The sequence below is a fragment of the Phocoena phocoena genome, chromosome 19 (genome assembly GCF_963924675.1).
Source record: "Phocoena phocoena chromosome 19, mPhoPho1.1, whole genome shotgun sequence".
Taxonomy (NCBI): Eukaryota; Metazoa; Chordata; class Mammalia; order Artiodactyla; family Phocoenidae; genus Phocoena; species Phocoena phocoena.
In genome coordinates this window covers 57,207,134-57,226,385 of record NC_089237.1, presented here as the reverse complement: position 1 = coordinate 57,226,385, position 19,252 = coordinate 57,207,134, and the positions used below count along the sequence as shown (strand labels likewise).

The 19,252-nt window shown below is 46.1% G+C and overlaps 1 non-coding gene and 1 pseudogene across 1 annotated transcript; one reads left to right on the top strand and one right to left on the bottom strand.

Moving 5' to 3' along the window:
- Nucleotides 1–337: 337 nt before the first annotated feature.
- Nucleotides 338–6,086, top strand: LOC136139186 (ferritin light chain pseudogene; annotated as a pseudogene).
- Nucleotides 6,087–13,768: 7,682 nt separating this feature from the next.
- Nucleotides 13,769–13,840, bottom strand: TRNAW-CCA (transfer RNA tryptophan (anticodon CCA)). Its single transcript has one exon. It is a non-coding gene; the product is annotated as a tRNA-Trp (tRNA).
- Nucleotides 13,841–19,252: the final 5,412 nt, after the last annotated feature.

Below are 19,252 nucleotides of genomic sequence, written 5' to 3'. Positions count from 1 at the left end.
AATACATTTGAAACCAGGATTCCCGCAGAAAACCTCACTGCAGGCCTGACCTGGAGGAGAACCGACACCACTTGTCCACGGGCTCCAGCTCTGAGCCCCCTCAACCCGTCGTATCCCCCAAAGCCGGCTGCGCATCAGGCCTACAGGGCAGAGGCACTCCTCGCCTCCCCACCCCGCGAGGTCCCCCTAACTCCGCAGTCTGAGGCTCGCGGGCCGCTGCGCGGGGACTGCCCTGCAGCCCCTGCCCCGCAGCCCCGACCCCGCAGGCCGCCCGCATCCTGACCTGTGGCCGGACCGGGGACGCGCAGCCGAGCGGCCCGAGAAGCCCCTGGCAACAATGGCGGCGGGCGCGGCGCCTGCGTGGCGGGCTCGGTCCCGCGCTGCGGAGGGGCCTCGGCCCCGCCGCGTCCGTCCCGTAGAGAACGGCGCCTCGGCTGGAGCCGCCGGTGCAGCCGGTCCTGGGAAGCCCGGCCCGGAACCCACCGCGCCCCGACTCCACTCTGACCTCGCCTCGGCGCCACCGCGCATGTGCGCAGGAAGGACGCCGCGCACCCTCGGAGCCAATCGGAAGCCGCGCCCGGCCCTCCCTGCCGGAGCTGCGGACCCTGGACCCGTCTCCATGGCAACCTCCTCCGCCCATTGCTGGGACTTGCTTGTTAGCCGCAGAGGTTCTGAGGGAACTTTAAAGTTTGCCGGAGCAGAGTCAGGTCTGGTAGACGACTGGGAGGGAGGTCGGGGAGCTACAGCACCTGGGGGAAGGGAATGCGGATTGGGCGGGGGGCGGTTGGAGCCCCGCGCTAATCAACCAGAGAAAACCTGGTGGCAGAGTTCACGGAGGAAGGATGGACAGGGAAGATGTGGGTCTTAAGGCAGAAAGACCCGAAGTGCTTGTTTGGGCTTTACTGCTCATAACCATTCACCCGTAAAGGCTCCGAGTCCCTCCGCAGGAATCTGATTCTGAGACTCTCAGATCGGAAAAAAAAACAACATACAGCGTCGTGTTGTTTATGAAAGACTCACAGCCTACATAAAATGCTTGAAAATAAAAGGATAGAAAAACATTCAGGGGGTCCCATTATCTAATGCTGTGTTGGCAAACCAACATTAGATAATGTTGGTAAAACTCTTTAATGGAGTTGAAGAACAAGCATTTTATTATGCTTCCTCCTGTGGGTCAGGAGTCTGGAAGGGGAACAGTGGGTGTGGCTTTTCTCTGCTCCACTGTGTCTGGAACCTCAGTTGAGATGATTTGATGGCAGGGAGGGTCCACTTCCAAGATGTCTTCTTTACTCACATGCCTCCTCTTCTGGCTGAGATGGCTCAAAGATGAGCTCAGCCTGGATATGACCAGAGTGCCTATATGTGGCCTTTTCGGCATGAAGGACTCAGCCGGCAGCTGAGATGGCTGCTCTGGGCTTCAAGAGCAGGTGTTCTAGTGAACAAGAGAGAAGCTCCAAAGCTGACTATGATATAACCTCGGAAGTCACAAAGCATCACTTCCATTGTACTCTTGGTCAAAGCAGTCACAAGTCTGTGCAGAATCAAGTGGGGTCTGATGTAGACCCCATCTCATGATGGAGTGTCAGAGAGTCTTAATATTAACCACACCAGGCAAATTTGGACAACAAGAAAGTTGGGTAGTTTGATGATCTTTGATGTGTCAACTTGGCAAGGCTAAGTCTCCCACTGTTTAATCAAACCCTAACCTAGGTGGTGGTGTAAAGGTATTTTTTAGGTGTGTCTAAAGCCCATAAACTCAGATGAATTAAGTAAAGGAGATTATCTGAAATAAGTTGGGTGGGTCTGAATGAATCAGTTGAAAGGCCTTCAAAGCAGAATTGAGGCTTCCTAGATGAAGAAGAAACTCTGGACCAAAGCTTCTAGCCTGCCCTTCCTGACAGACTGCCCTACAGATTTTGAACTTGCCTAGTCAGCCTCCACAATCGAGTAAGCCAATTCCTTGCAAAAATAAAAAATAAATAAAATAAAAACCTCCTAGTATGTATGACCTACTGGTTCTGCTTCTCTGGCTGAACCCTGACTGATGCAAGTCATAAGCCTAATGTCTGACAAAATAGAATCTTAAAAAATCATTAGGAAAAGATAAGCATGACATCTACTTATAAAAGTTATAAAACTTGATAGAGAAGATATATCCATCATAAATATATATCTGTAAAAATAATGCCTCAAAAGATACCAAACAATAACTGATATAACTGCAGAGAGAAATCAACAACTGAACCTGGAAACTTTAGTACACCTGATAGGGCACATTGTAATGGGCTGCCAGGGTCCCCCTTCAGGGCTGGGGCGCCCATTCCTCCAGCTGCCAGTGTGGGAATACCTCCCTGGGAATTGTCCTGGCTGAAGGGAGCTGCCCCTCTCAGGTCACACGTCCTCCCCAGGGGCACTCCACTTCCAGTGGTGCTCGCTGCAGGGGTTCAAAGACCTTGCCCCCTTGCCTCAACTTGCAGTCTCTCTAAAGGGCCATCCTAGTTTGAATTCCCTGTAGAATCAAATGAGGCCTCTGTTGCAATTGTACAGCAGTTCAACTTTTTTCCTCCGCCCACTCTTCCCTCCAGGTATCACTTTTTAATAGGTATTTTTCTAGAGAACGCTATCCAATAACACCTCTGCACACGATTTCCATCTCAGAATCTGCTTCCATGGAATCTTACCCTATGACAAATGGTACCAGCCGTGATCCTAGGAAGGCAGACTCTAAGATGGGATTTGGGTGAGAGATCACTCGTCGGCTTGCCGTCAATGAGGACCCTATCACTTGTGATTGATGGACTACTGATAGCACATGTCAGGCTATAGTGGCACAATCATTAAAACTGTCCCTGGTGTTGAACCAGGATGGGATATTGATGGGAGGGAACCACTAGTGGGTGCTGCATCTTAGATCTTTAGGAGTTTGGGGGAGGTCGCAATTTTCCAGACTGTGGAATTGAGTGGCTATTACTGGGAGCCATCGACAAGGACAGGTGGAGGGTGGTTAATCACCAAGTAAAGGGAAAGTGTGAACATCAGAGGGCTTCTTGAAGCCTGATGGCAAAAATGTAAGAGTAGCATAACTGCAGATAAGTTGAATTCTCAATCCCAGAAAGTTTACTATGTCAAGGTCAGGACCTTGTGTGGAAAGGAGGAAACCCTGAGACTTGGGCTGGGGACATTCAGGTTGATGTGGGCAAACACCTTTAAACACCAGTCCTTCTGGGCCTGCAAATGTGACCCACGCCTCCCAGTCTTGTTTGAAGATGATGTAGACAAGGCCTCTACTTTGTGATAAAACCGGTGCGGTCTACTCTGTCCTCCCCTCCTGATAACTAGACCAATAACTAGGGTCCAGTCACTACAAAAGTCGACCAGGGAAATGCTGGGTTTGATAAGGGAGGAAGATTCAGTTGCTGTGGGCCTGGCCAATCTGTGTCTGTAGGAACCCGGAGAGTACGGGTCTGGATCCCGAGGATGCTGGACCACGGAGTGTAGAACACATAACTGAGTGCTGGAGAGTTTATTGGAAAGGAGCACACTTCTGTGATAAGTGTTTACACGCTCTGCTGAGGATGCCAGGAGGTGGTGCGAACACACTGCAAGAAGGGCTTTTGGTGGCTTGGAGAAATAGATGGCTCTTTGCTGAGCAGAGATGCCAGAATTGGTAGGCTCAGAGAAGTGGGCAATCCAGAGCAGGCAGAGGGTGTAGGGCTGGAAAATGTACAAGCTCTGCTTCTTTGGAAGGCCAGGAAGACGCTCCGTTGAGATACAGAATGTGCTGGTAGGAGGGTTCACCAGCATCACTGAGAAGCTCTGTGGGGCCGACGGTAGGGGTTCATTGCAGAACTCTGCTTACTGAACCTCAGAGACAAGTCGTCCTCAGTGAGCAGTAAGGCCAGAGTGGAAGGGGGGTGGGAGAGTGGAGGGAGTGCTTTACCTTCTGAGAGCGATGAGGACAACAAGGCGTCTCGACAGGGTGGTGCTCAGTGTATACAAGCCAGTGGGATAAAGGCTTGGTTGATCCGGAGGTTGAGGTTAACCTTTACTTTTACTGACCAAGACAGAGGAAAACCGCAATATAATCAAATTAGAATGGAAAGTGGAGACATTGCTGAGGACTTTACATAAATGAAAAGTATTATAAGAGAGTGCGATGAACAATGTACGCCCACAAATTTAGGTAATTTAGATGAAACTGAAAATTCAATTCCAGTGATTCAGCAGGCGGCCGGCCTCTGTGCGCTGCCCCCCTCTGGCCACAAGAGGGCGCGCGAACCCCGCCCTTTCTGACCCTCCTGGAGCGCATGCGTGTTCCGGCCGCGGATGGGGCGTCTGGTCCACCAGGAGGAAAAAGCTTAGAATGCGCTTCCGGGCTTCTTATGCAGAAGCTTTCGTTTTTCTAGAATTCCCCTGTGTATTTCGTTCTTTACTTTCTCATGGTACCAGGACCTATTTTACAATAATAGCGCTCATTGAGGCGTTTGAACGTCGTACTCATAACGTGAGGGAGTTTTGTGGGGTTTTTTTTGTTTTGTTTTTGTTTTTTTTGCGGTACGCGGGCCTCTCACTGTTGTGGCCTCTCCCGTTGCGGAGCACAGGCTCCGGACGCGCAGGCTCCGCGGCCATGGCTCACGGGCCCAGCCGCTCTGCGGCATGTGGGATCTTCCCGGACCGGGCCACGATCCCGTGTCTCCTGCATCGGCAGGCGGACTCTCAACCACTGCGCCACCAGGGAAGCCCATGTGAGGGAGTATTTTATAAAATTCAGAGAAAGAAACGCAGACGGGGGTGAAGGAACGGATAGAATCTTGGTCCCTTCGAGCCCAATATGAGCTGGAAGTGGGAGGGGAAACAAGCGCTCCCCTGGACGTGCTTTTATACATTTTTTAATGTTTCCCTTTCCCTGTAACGTTAAACTACTTGAAAACATTGAAAAATTGGAAAGTAGGGGTGTTAAACATCCTGTCTAGTTTATACCAAAGGAAAACTTATATGTCTACTCTCCTGGCTTTACTGGAAGCAAGGTCATCAATAACATTTAAAAAATATGCTTCTTACCTTATCTCATTTTCACTTGATATAATTGACATGTTTGGCAATTTCTCACGACCCAGTGACAATCTTAAATAATTGTTCATTAATTTCAGTTTTCTCTCTTGAAGGACCCCATCGTGACTGTTTATCCCCAAAGACTAATTAAGAAACTTTTCTTCATTATTCTGGGTAGACAGCCCACTTCGTAAAACATCTGTGTTAGACTTTTCAAATAAAGGAAAAAGAACCTTTCAAACAGTTTATTGAAAGCCGGGAGGCACACTTACTCAAGTCCCTTCATAAAGAGTAACCCTGAGTTGTGCGCTCGGTGGTCCCCGCAGATCTGTCTCTTGCTTCAACAGTGTTTGGATGGAACAGACACAGGGACGCCCCTTGCTCCAGCTTCCGACCACCCCCCAACATTTTTTCCAGTCGCAATCTTCAGAATCAGCCACTCAAGCTATCCTTGGCCACTGGGACCAACCAACACCATATTTGAGCTTAACTCCTTATTACCGAATCAACCACGAGCTCCCAGATTTGTCAGAATTATTCCATCGAGATAGAAGCCACTGTCAACCGCCTGGTCAACCTGCATCTGCGGGCCTCCTACACCTACCTCTCTCTGGGCTTCTATTTCGACCGCAATGAGGTGCCTCTGGAGGGCATAGGCCACTTTTTCTGCGAATTGGCCAAGGAGAAGTGCGAGGGCATAGAGCGTGTCTTGAAAATGCAAAACCAGTGCAGCTGCCTCGCCCTCTTCCAGGATGCAGAAGCCATCTCGAGATGAGTGGGGTAAAATCCAGGATGCTATGGAAGCCACCATTCTCATGGAGAACCCAAACCAGGCCCTTTTGGATCTACATGCCCTGGGTCCCACCCGCGCAGATCTCCACCTCTGTGACTTCCTGGAGAGCCACTTCCTAGGTGAGCAGGTGAAACTCGTCAAGAAGGTGGGCGACCACCTGACTAACCTCCACAGGCTGGCTGGTCCCCAGGCTGGGCTAAGCCAGTATCTCTTCCAAAGGCTCAGACTCAAGCAGCATTAGGAGGCTCTGGAGCCCAGCGGCCTTTGAGGAGCTCCTCTCTCTGCAGCCACTGGGCAGCTTGGTAACTGCCCTGGAGCCCTCTCCCAAGTCTTGGACCAAAGGGAAACAGTAAAGCTTTTTGCAGCAAAAAAAAAAAAAAAATAGAGTAACCCTGAGCCCAGCAGGTTGTGCGTGGGGCTGTTTTCACTGTTAGGACGGGGGCACTCTCCACAGCTCCCAGGGGACAGGCCCAAAGAGCCAGTCTGGTGTCTGGTCACCACTGTGAGACAATTTTCTCTGTAGTAAATCCTTGGGCTTGTTTCCAGCATAACAATGATGCTCACTGGACCAGAGAGCAATTCTTGTGGATTTTTCCCAGGAAAGAAAGTGGTGCTCTTCACAAAGTCTCCCAGCCTCTTGAAGGGTGGGGAGGTGTCTTTCTGGATTTAGTTTGTTAATCCAGCATTTCTCTTGTAGCCTTGTCATCTAAAAAATTATTTCCAGTTCTCCTGAATATAGACAGAATGACTTGAATAAAAATTACAAAACAAAGCCCTTTACTAGATACTAAACAAGTTAGCCTTAAAATTTTCAAACACCCTGAAAAAAAATGTCAAAATCCCATACCTGTGTTTCAGGTGGGCAGTCTCCCTGTTAGTCTCAACGATGTCTTTCTGCAACATGGTTCTGAGCTGTGGAAGGAAAATACATCCACATCTGTCCTGGTTGACTCCGCATAAAAGGAAAGACAAAATCTTATCCAGCTGCCACGATGTTTCTTCTCAAGTGTAGTGATCACAAGAAGACAACACATCAAAGAATATATGATCAGAGATTCCAAGGGCCATTGTCTGCATTTGGGAGTGAAGAATTCTGCAAAGCAGATTGAATGCTACCCGGTGTCAGAATGAGCGTTTCTCGTCTGTCTTCACCTATGAGCTCCTACTGCTTTCATCAGCTAAATCACAATATTGAATACAATTCTAGATATTCTGCCCATGTTCCCATTACCCTAATGACTAAACCCTAAGAGTAAGACTCTCATAAACCAAGGAAAATGAAACAAAACCTGAGGGAGTTACTACTGTATGTTAATTTTATTTAAATTTTATGATTATTCAGAGCTATTATATTGCGGAGGAATGATGGCCAAGCATGTAACTAAAATTGCTGTTTAAAAATTTGCCAAATGATTTGTCAATTATACCTCAGTGAAGCTAGGGGGAAAAACACACAAAAAAATTAAATTTAAAAACGTTGTTCAATGTACCATCAATGTGTTCTATGTTAGGGTGTAAAAAAATCATATATTTTAAATAACCATCTGGAAATGGATGAAGATCAGGTGTTTTTCCACAAAGGACGTGCCCCCTTGTATACCCCTATGCGTCCTGAACATGGTCCCCATAGATGAGGTGAAGACTTCAATTAGCTTTCAGCCCGTTTAATGCTAGTGTCAGCCTCCCTTACTTAGGACTCCTGAAGTGCCTCTTCCCATCCCAGCTGGTCTGCTGGATAAAGAAAGCTGCAGGCTGCATGGGTCTGGCTACACCCATCAGCAGTCAGTAGATACTCTATCTTACCAAACATCTTGGGATGCTTCAACAGTCCTGAGGCCTGCGAAGCACCGCCGTGTACACCAGGCGGAGCCTCCAACTGGAGAGCCACTAGCAGTAGTTGGAGCTGGGCAAGGCCCCCCCGCGAAACTCCAGGGCTGCCAGGACAGGACCCTTGCCCAGGTTCCTGAGGGCCAGGTGCAGGATCCCTGGGATGCCCTCTCAAACTCCTTTCCCTTGAACATGACCTGGTCTACCTCTCTTACCTGGTTCCACACTGATCCCTTACACTGCTTAAGGAGGTGGGAGGTCCTGGGCTGTGGAGCTGGTGAGTCCAGTGGAGCCTGGGTAGTGGCCACCAGAGCCCACCTGGCTGCTCATTCTGGGTTCGCATCGGCCCTTCTTTTCTGAACTGGCCGCTGCCCCTTCTTCGTGCTCCCCAACATCACTGCTATCAGATTTTGCAAAGCTTCCAGGGCAACCTTGCCATCTACTCCCCCAAGGATGCCCTTCATTAGGGATGCCTGCCTGCATCTCCCTGCCTGGGCTTGGGGACAAGGGGTGTGAATGTCCACGCAGCTGGGAGTCACCCAGACTAGATGTGGAGGTGTCTTTACTGCATGGAATGTGCCTGTGAGGAATTTAGGGATTTTCTTGAGGCCTGTGGAAAGGGTTGTGTCCCTAGAAAGTGGGAGGAGCTCCCGTGGGGCCAGCCCCCTATTCACAACTCACAGGAAAGGCCTGAGCCGGTGGTGAAAACGTCCAGGGTGCATGCCTTCCTACCTGTTCTGGGGAATTGGACTGGGATTTCCTCCCGTTCTCACCTGCGAGTCTCTGCCAAGCCACCGGCCCTCTCCAGGCCTCCTTAGGGAAGACTGGACCTCCTGCGGAGATGCTGATGGTTCAAAGGCCTGGTGGTACATGGTCGGAAGCTCTGAGGCCGTGGATTATTGAGCCCGCGTGGCCGGGTCTGGAGGGCGGGCCGCGGGGACAAGGAGGCTGCTGCAGGCTGAGGCTCTGAGGCAGGAGACAGATGGGCTCCAGGCTAGACATTTACAACTGGTCTCCTGTTCACACCTCCTGGGGTGAGAAGAAGATGGGCTCCATCAGGACATTCATTACCAGCCCCCTGCTTACATTTCCTGAAGCAAGAGACACACGGACTCCAGAACTACATATTTATGACCAGACTCCTGTCTATATTTCGAGATCTGCACCTCGATATAAAAACCAGTAAGAGAAATAGGGTAAATAACCAGACAGTGGACATTTTTATGGCAGGGACGGAGTGGGACTGAACCCTGTTAAAAGATCAAGAGGTCATACATTTCCCATCCTTGGGGCAAGGGAAACATTGCACATGCGCAGAAAGGCTCCTTGGGGGTCAAAAAGGAAGGGGCACCACCCCATAATAGGTGATGCTAAGGCCGTCCCATATGTCTCTGGGCTGTAATCCTTCTTGAAAAAAAGTTGCACACGCATGTTGGGGAGGGTCTTAGGGCAGGGCAGGTGTGGAAAAAGAAACCAGATAATTGGCCAGAGGTAAAGAGACCCGGAAGACCTGCCCTATGTAAGTGACTTACCCGCCTGTTCACTGCGTTCCTCCTCATTGGGGGGATGCCCACACCCTTTCTCTCCGGCGTGCATCTCTGCCTTGCTTCTGTCTTAACTAAACAAATCATTTCTCTGTGAGCTCTCCCACTTGTTGTTGTGCTATGTCTCTAATAATAAACTTTGTACCTGTTTTTACAGTTTTGCCTCCGTGAGAAATGCGTTTTTCACGGGGGGCAAGAGCCAGGGGGTGTGCTGGCTGGGATTCCTGGTTTCCATCCAGGCTCCCCAGGTTCAATTCCTGGGCCGGGAATTAAGATCTCCCTTCATGCCACCACTCACTGTTACGTCTCCGAGATCATCTCCACTTCCTTCAAGGGCGGAGAGAACCGAGGTGCTTCAGCACCGAGGTCTGGACAGCGCCCTCTGTCCTGGCAGGAGGCGCCCTAAGAGAACGTGTCCACACCCCCTCGACCAGAGCTCGAGTCTGGAGGCAGGGGAAGGGAGCCGGCCCTGGCGTGCTGACCGCACAGGGACAGGTGGGAGACAGTTGGAGGCGGTGGACAAGTTAGGACCCTGGGACAGCCGACCCAGAGCAGTGTGGCTGGCGGGACCCCTGGGCAACCCCAATCTTATGCAGATGAGAAGGCTGTCCCCACACCCACCCCCATCCTTCCCTTCCATTGCTTAAGTGCCACAAATGTTAAAATGGGGGTTTCTGCTAAGAATCTAAGACAGCAGATATCAGATACCTGAAGTGAGCTGTGAGGCAGGCCACCAGGCAGAATTGGAAAAAAAAAAAAAAGTAGTGGCTGAGAAACTGTTAGGGGATTGTTAAGCCCCTCACCTATACTGAGAGTATCAAAGGGCTCCTAGAAAGAGTTGAAGAGGATTTCTAAACGTTTGGAAACAGCTTCACAGAGGAAAGATGGTGGGGAGGTTGCTTGTCCCATAGTTCAAACCTAGTGAGAGGTTTTAACAGGCCACCTGGACAGCTTGATATGTGTCCCCCTGGGGTTTGGGGACTCAGTGGCCTGATGGATATCTTTGCTTAAGAAACCTAAGGGGCAAGAGCTGGCCAGACTAGCTGTTCACGGTGAGTTGGAAGAGGTGTCTGCACACTTTTTAAAGCACAAATTTGGGGACAAAAGATGCATGAATTCTTCCCATGGTCTAGACATTATTCATGTGCATGGGGTGGGGGCTTGAGGGGAGGTCCTCTTAGCTGCTATCCACAGGGATGCCTGGAGGGCTGATCACATCCCCTAGAAGAGAGTCCTAAATGTTGCCCCAATAGACAGCAACCAGCTGAAATAGTATTCTCACCAGGGCTAAGTGAAATTCAGAAGGATCCTCAGCACTGAGGGAGTCTCTCAAAATTCCACCAAAGTCCCAGAGAGTAGGACGCTTGCTGACGACACTACTGACCTACTGACGTGGAGACGTTCCCTGCACCCTTGTTTATCCTTCCTCCCCTGCTCTGACTCAGAAGGGGTCAGAGACACCCGTTAGCAAGCTGTGGATGGAAACCAGAAGTGCAAGACCAGGAGGGAAGGGACCCCAACTTTAACTCATGTTCAGAGACTTGACTATTACATAGGATGCTTGTCATATTCACAGCCTGGGGGAGTGTTTCTTATCACAAGGGACCAGAAAAGTCATGGAATTGCCCCTCACTCTCTTCACCCGTTTTTGCTCCCTCATCCATGAGAAGGAGAACTAGAGACTGAATATCTTTGCTAAACTGGCACCTACTGTCCCTGTGCCTTCAAGACAGTCCAGTGGGGTAGAGTGTGCTACCATCTGGATATCAGGCATCATGGCATTGTGGGAAGTGGGTGATGCTCATGTGACTGGCTAGAGCCTCAGGGGTGGGGAGTTAACTACTATCTTTTTTCTTTTTTCTTTGTTAAATAAAATCTCCCCTCCCCTCTGTTCCCTGTTCTTTGTGCCACACCATGAGGCATTCTGGATCTTAGTTCCGCGACCAGGGATCAAAACTGTGTCCCTTGCAGTGGAAGCGTGGAGTCTTAACCAGTGGACCACAAAGGAAGTCTCTAACTACTATTTTTTTTTTCTTGGCCATGATCTGTTTCCCCTTCCTTTTTTTCTTAAGTGGATCAAAATTAAATAATTCAAGCCCTGCCTTCAAAATGAAAAATTTTTAGTATTGTTTAGCAAAAACAATAAAACCCAAATTGTTTTAACCATCAAAACAAAAACAAAAACAAAAGAGAGAAACTGAATATCTTTTTAAGGGATGATAGGAAACAAAGTCATTGTATGATCTCAGCTCACCGTGTACATGTTCAGAACACCCTCTGAAACAAACAGCAGGTCCCATTTGCTTCCAATCCAAATTCCTTGGAGACCATGCAGTTGGCTCAGCCTCTGTAGGAGAGCATCTCTCTGGCCAGGGGCAGTATCCCAGGGCCTATCTGGCTTGAGGTAAGGAAGCACCTTCAATGGGAGAGACAATGGGCCAAAATAATTTATCAAATACTGTATCTGTGGCAAGGCTGTGCTGTCTTTAAGTTTTACCTTCCTTTTAAAATAAAGCAATACAGCCAGCTTCGTGTGAAGCAGGAATGTACAACTAGATTAACAGAACAGAATAATCTCTAGGAAATTTTAAAATTTAAAAATATCTGATGCATTGGTGCAGGTGGAATAAACCTTTGAAATTAAGTCTAAGGCAATTTTTCTTTTTCTTCCTCTTCATCCCTACTTTTTCTGTCTAAGAAGTGATACTTTACCCACAAAAAATACCCTTGCCCCGGTTTTTCTAAAACTGTATGCTGTCTTTGTTTTCTCAATGTGGAGGGACAAGTGCTTATTCGTCTGAAATAAATGAGCTGAGGGTGAAAACTGATGACTGAAAATCTGCTCCTTATAATAAAGATGAGATTGTATGGTAATATATTATCTGACAATTTTACAACCTTTTACAATTTGACTTATGAATATATGAAAAGAGAATATTATCAATTCACATAAGAAACTTTAAGGACACCATTAAAACTTTAAAATTAATAAGGTTTGCTTAGAACAAATTCTTAGGCTAGAATATCTACAAAATAGATTGAATGTAAAATTCTTGAAAGAAAAAGAATCTCAGGGATTTCAGAGTATTTGTTGGGCATTAAATTAAAATGTTACTCTTAGGAGATTTACGTGAATAGAAATGTGTTGTTTTCTACCTTAGCTAAAGAGGCAAGATCCACTTAAGACATTTAAGTTGAAATTCACACTGAAATGTGGGATCTCTAGGGTTAAGTACTGCTTTCACTGGCTCACAGTAGCAAGGGAACCTCACAGGAGAGGAGAAAATGTCACTGCAACAAAGCCCTAGGGGACACCTTCCTGAGCATTGGGAACGGGGTGGGCGCTGTGCCCCAGCCTGTCCTCCAGCCAGTGGATCTGAGAAGGCATCTGACCCACACCAGTGAACAGAGAGCAGGGCCAAGCGTTAGCACAGCCCCATCTGTTGCTTCACACTGAGTCTGAACAGATTTTAAAGGATCAGCAAGAGTAATTTCACAGTATGAGTAAGAGAGAAAAGCAAATTGTTGTTTTTTTGGTTTTGTCTTTTTAATTCTGCAGAACTAGAAAAAGAGAGTAGTTCCTGAGAGAAGAAAAGCATACCACTGAAAATGATGGGAAGTTTCAGGATTTTTTATTTTATTTTCTTCAGAGAAACAGTAAGAGGCTTCCTCCAAGATGTGGCTTCTTTGAAATGAGGTGTGAAAAGCCTTATGGGGCAACTGACTGAGTTTAAAAGAGAGGAGAATAAGACAGGGGACACCCTGGAAGCTGAAATGACAATATGGTAGGATCACAGGGATCTCTTAAGTTGCAGAATATGGAATTCCAGACGGTGGACACGTCTGAGAAGACCGCCCAAAGGGCAGAGAAAATATGAAAACAGAAAACGTTTTGAGAGAAGATTATAGATGCAGAGGATAGAGAAGCATGATTACCCTTCCATTTGGTGGTAATTATCCACCATATGGAAGGGTGAATGCATTCCTGGAAAAAGTCTGGAGCAAAAGGAACAGAAGCAATATTGAAAAATATACTTGAAAACTTTTCTAAACTGGCTGAAAAGTATTCTTTCCTAATTATTTTAATTTCCTCTGGTCCTGTTCTTTGTAGCTTTAAGGATGTGAGCAATGCGATTTAATGTAAGCTTTTTGATCATAGGTTAGACAATCTCACAGGTTAAAAATAATTTATTGAATTTTAATTTGCGTTTCTCTTTTTATGAAAGAGGTTACTTTCATATGTTTAAAAATAATTTACATTTCATTTTCCAATAACTGTTTCATCCTGTCTTCTACTGTGCTGTTGGTCTCTCTTTTAAAGTGGCTTTTTGAGTGACAAGGAGAAGTGGCATTGGCCGGTTGGCGTCGCGCCTCCAGGAGCTTCCCAAATCACCTCCGTCAGATATGAAAATGATGAAACAGAAATTCTAAGGCTCGTCCTCTGAACCTCGGTGCGGAGGAATAGGGAGCACGGAGGCCCGAATAGAGCCGTGGGATGAAATCCTAAGCGGCCCAAAGTCCCCAGTTAGTTTGGTGGGAAAAGGGGTAGCTGTGACCCCGACGTGACTTGAACACGCAACCTTCTGATCTGGAGTCAGACGCGCTACCATTGCGCCACGAGGTCACAGGGGCTGCTTTACTTTTGATCCTTTAAGGCTCTTTCTTCCCGCGCATCCAGGTCACTTCACCATATAAATCTTTCGCTTTCCGAGCGAATTTCAGGTCAAACTGAAAAGGAGCGAGAGGCGGGCGGAGGGCGCGGCTGTGCGAGCCCCGGAATCCCCGCCCCAACCCGGCTACGTCGGGTCCGGGCGGGGAAGCGCCTGCAAAACCCGAACCCGGGCCGGCGAAGGCGGGTGAGGGTGCGTGCAGGACCGAGTTCCCGTCCCCGGCATGGTTAAAGGGCGAAACCAAACCAGGACTCTGCGGGCACACCTGGGAGGTGACTTCGGAACTTAGCAGAAAAATAGATGCTCATGTATCCACCCCTCCCCCCACCGCCGGCTCTCCCGCCCCCTTATAAAACTCAGTTTTGAACATTCGAACATTATAGAAGAGTGTAAGAAAAATTAAAATCAATAATCCCACCACCCGCTGTAAAGCATTTTGATGTATTTCTTTCCAGATTTCCTTCCTCCCAGGTATACACAAGTGTCCATCCGCGTTTGTTAAAGCTTCTTTGCTGTAAAGTACAGCAGCTGCAGAAAAAGGCACAAAACTAAGATATTTAATGGAAGGATCAAAAACCCTTGGCACCACCAGACCTGCCACCCCCGCAGAGCCTAACATCTGCCTTCTGCCTCCACCTGCTGCCAACCCCGACGTCTACGGAAAGAACGTCTTTGCTTTTGTTTACAGTTTTATCACTCAAATATGCATCAGTAAACACTGGAGTGGAGTTCCGACGTATATGTCACTTTTAATCCATCCCTTTCCCCTCACATCCTCCCCCGGCCCCAACGAAACGATGTTCTCAGCACCGGTTTCAGGTAGTTCGCGTTGTCAGTGGGTCTTGTTACTGAGGATGCTAACTTAAATCATTTAGTTAACACGCTTTCTGCCGTGGTCCTCCACTGTATGCTACTATTTCCCCTTGGTAATTAATAAATATTTGGGGGTAAACGCTTTCAGGCTATGCAAATATCCTGTTTCTCTTTAACCTTGCACCCACTAATTTTAGCATCCATCTTGACTGCAACAACTATGACTGCAGTGTTTGCCTCAGGGTCATTTTCTTTTTTGCCTTTTCCATCTACATTTATCAACATAATCCTTCTATGAGAAAGAACTGGTTCTTCTCTTCCATTTACTTATGTATTACATATTCAATTACTTCTTTGCATCAATACAGATTCATGGATATTTTTTAATTTTATAGGTTTAACCCATAGAACATCATTTAAAAAATATTGTTTCTGAAATTTTCCCAGCTTTGGCTATTACAAACTCCTTCAGGTTGGCTCATGTGTCCTTTTGATATCTACCATCCTGTTTTTAGCACTTCCTTAGTTTCTGGCACAAGATGTTCCAGGCTTATCTTGTAGTTTCCCTGCAGCAACTCTGGAATCAACTATTTCTCCAAGGAGCTCTGTTTCCTGTTTTTGGAGAAAGGTGTTTAGAAATTAAGATCTGGTTGTTAGATGTGATCATTACAATGGGCTGTCATTTCCCTTTTCATTATTTGTAGCTTCTCTGACACTGAGAAACGTAGCTCTCATTAGCTATAATATATGCACTTATATATGTATACATATATGTATGTGCATATATGTGTGTTTCAGAATTACTAACCCATACACCTGTAAAAAAAGATTTACTAAGAGGATTACCTTATATGTGTACAGGGATTTTTGTTTTTTTTTGTTTTTTTTTCTGTAGCTTTACAGGCAAACTACTGTTTTGCAAAGTTATTTAGGTTAGTTCTTCTCTTCTCCAAGCCTTCACTTTTGGTTATATTATTTACTTGTAGTACAGTTAGTCTGTTATTTTTATTCATTTATTTGTTTTTATTTTTGGCTGTATTGGGTCTTCTGTTGCACGGGCTTTCTCTAGTTGTGGTGAGTGGGGGCTACTCTTTGCTTGCGGTGCGCGGGCTTCTGTTGTGGCTTCTCTCGTTGCGGAGCACGGGCTCTAGGCTTGCGGGCTTAGTAGTTGTGTCTCCCGGGCTCTAAAGCTCAGGCTCAGTAGTTGTGGTGCACGGGCTTAGTTGCTCCGCAGCATGGGGGATCTTCCTGGGCCAGGGCTTGAACCCATGTCCCCTGCATTGGCAGGCGGATTCTTAACGACTGCGCTGCTAGGGAAGCCCCTGTTGTTACTTTTATATTCCATTTCAGGTTCATGATTAGTTTTCATTATTTTCCTTAAACTTATGCATTTGTAAAATATTACCATAGTTCTAAGTACCAGTGCTGTATAAAAGGGTATACTAAAAACTGTGTCACTCCCTTGTCATCTCTATTACTCAGACTCATTGCCCCCTTCTTTCCACCGCTTCCCAACTACCCCATCGGTAACTAATCTTTTCAGTTTCTGGTTGATCCTTCCTGCATTCTTTTGCACAAATGAGCAGGTATGTTTATTTTATTACATCTTCTTCTTTCTTAGATAAAGGATAGCGCACTATAATTACTATTTTGCACTTTGCCGTTTTACCTCCGCAGTTTATCCTGGAAATCACTCCATGTCAGCTCATTGAGATCTTTCTCTATTTTTTTTTTTTTTTTACAGCTACACAGTACTTCCTGGTGTGGATGTAAGCATAGCTTATTCAACCACTTTCCTGTAGTTTTTGCATAATATTTCCAAGGTTCATCCATGTTGCAGCATGTATCAATACTTTATTCTTTTTATTGCCCAATAATATTCCATCATATGGATATATCAGATTTTATCAACTTGGTAGGATGAAAATCTACCAAAAAAACAAGTGGAGGTTTTTTTCACATCAAGTAGGAATCAGATTCTCCCCCTTCACAGGTTTTGCTGTTTTTCTTGATTGTTGAAGGCTGTAGTAGTCCATCTGTTTAGTGACTTTCCCAAATTATTTTTGCAAAGGCTGTGTTCCTTGTTGTTTGTGGTTACTGAAGTGTCTCTGTTTCTTGGTTCGTTTTTAGCTAGTTATTTGACAGAGATTTCCTTGAATCCCAGGTACTTTATTAAAAACAACAACAATAACATAACAACAACCCCACCTCCCTTTTTTTTTTCAGATTGGCTCTGTGCTGGCACTCCTTTAACATGTAGCCAGGCTTGCACTAAGCCTAGGGAGAGCCTGAGGTGAAATCTCAGCGTCTTCTCAGATCTGTTCTGAGTGTGCGTCTTTCAGCATGCATGAGGCTTTCTAAACTCCCCCATATAGATAGTACTTTGGAATGCCCTAACTTCCCAAAGAAACTCCCCAGCTTTTGCTCCTGGGACTTCGGTGGTCCAGGGATGGTGTGGGGCAACAGCAAGTAAAAATGCCACAAAGTTTTCCTACTGCTTTGAATTCATCTCTTTCTTGATTCAATGTTCACTTGGTTGCTGCAAACCTTTGACTATTTTCCAGAGTCTCTGACAAATTTGGTTCTGGCAGTTCTGCTTGTGTTTTTGGTGTTTCTGTGAGAGGATGAGAACTTGGAGCTTCCCACTCTGCCATTTTGCTGATGTCACCCATCTGCCTTTAAATAATTTTTTCTCTGCCTATAGAATACTGGCTTGACAATTTTTTTATTCTTTTACATTTTAAAGATATTATTTCTTTGTTATTTCTTCTACCTTCCTTAGTTTTTAGTTGACAATATAATGTGTCTTTTTATTTTCAGCAAATCACTATGTGCCAAGCATAATGACCTTTCTATTAACCCTTCGGGGGATGGCTGAACTTGTTGAATTTGTGAGTTGACATCCTTCAATAAATTTGGAAAGTTCTCAATGTTACTTTTGCAAATATTGCATCTGCCCATCCTCTCTCTCCTGTCTTTCTTGGACAGCAATTACATGTAAGTAAGCTCCTTTCTTATACTTTTTTGCTCCTTATTTCTCTCTGTTATTCAGTTTAGCTACTTTCTTCTTGTTTTCAAGTTTAGTATGTTCTGTTTTCTGCTGTGCAAAGTCTGCTGCTAAAGTCATCCAATGAATTTCAAATATTTTATTTTGCAGTTCTAAAATTTCCACTTGATTTTTGGCTTATTTTAATGCTGTTTTGAAATACTCTATCCCACGTTTTTAACAAATCTGTTGTCACCCTCTTTCCTTCTACCTTTTTAAACATATGAATTATAGCAATTTTGACTGCTCACTCCAAGTCTGGATCATTTCTGGATTTGTTTTATTGACTGTTCTCTCTCTTTTTATTATGGCTCACCTATTTCCCACTTCCGTGCATGTTTTTTATCTTATTTACTTTTTTGGCTTTGTTGGGTCTTTGTTGCTGCGTGTGGGCTTTCTCTAGTTGCGGTGAGCAGGGGTTACTCTTCATTGCAGTGCACAGGCTTCTCATTGTCGTGGCTTCTCTTGTTGCGGAGTATGGGCTCTAGGCACGTGGGCTTCAGTAGTTGAGGTGCACAGGCTCAGTAGTTGTGGCTTGCAGGCTCTAGAGCACAGGCTCAGTAGTTGTGGCACATGGGCTTCGCTGCTCCATGGCATGGGGGTTCTTCCTGGACTAGGGATCAAATCCAAGTCCCCTGCATTGGCAGGCAGATTCTTAACCACTGTGCCACCAGGGAAGTCCCAGCCTTTTGTGTATGTTGATTTAACTTTTTATTTTGATTTTTTCTGGGCAATGTGGATGATAAATATAAATTTTAGAAGCTCTGGCCTGATTACAGTACCTTCCTTCTCTTCTGCCTTGTAAAGCCATGAGCATTGTTCCCACAGAAAAGCCACTGTGAGGGAGACAACAGCTTTTCCCTCAGGAAACACGAGTCCAGACTCTGCCCAGGAGTTTCCTACCAAAGGAAAAGAGCAGTGATGCTGTCACACCAATCCTCTTCTCACATTTTTGGGTATACCTGGGTTTCCTGGTGTATCTACTGCCTGGGGATGTGGAACATCAGGGTTTTCTATGCCGATAATGTCACCTTAAGTGACAGTGTGGTGCTGTGCTCACATGAAGGATTTGGAGAAATTTCTGGTGCAGATGGGACAGCAGGAGTTGAAAGTTTTCTCTCAAAGATTTGGATCCCGCTCTCCTCAGTTATTTTGCTATTCTCAAAAAGCTCATTTCCTTCTTCTAGTGATTTTACCTGGAAAGAATGAGGCTCCTTTTGCAGTTTGTATGAGATGCAAAAATTCTCAAACTTAACGAAGGCAATGTCAAAATAGCAATTATTAAAAAGGATGTGATTGCCCAATGTTGGCAAAGATGTCAGGGCAGCAAGCACCCTCATATACATCTGGTGAGAGTCCAGAGCTTTTGGAAGGCATTTGGCACGTGTATTAAAAGGTCTTTTCAATAATGTGTACTTTGCCCCAGAAATTCCATTTTTATGACCCCATGGAAAACAATTAAGGATGTTTGCAATGATTTTCCTGTAGGGTTATCAAAATTCTGTTT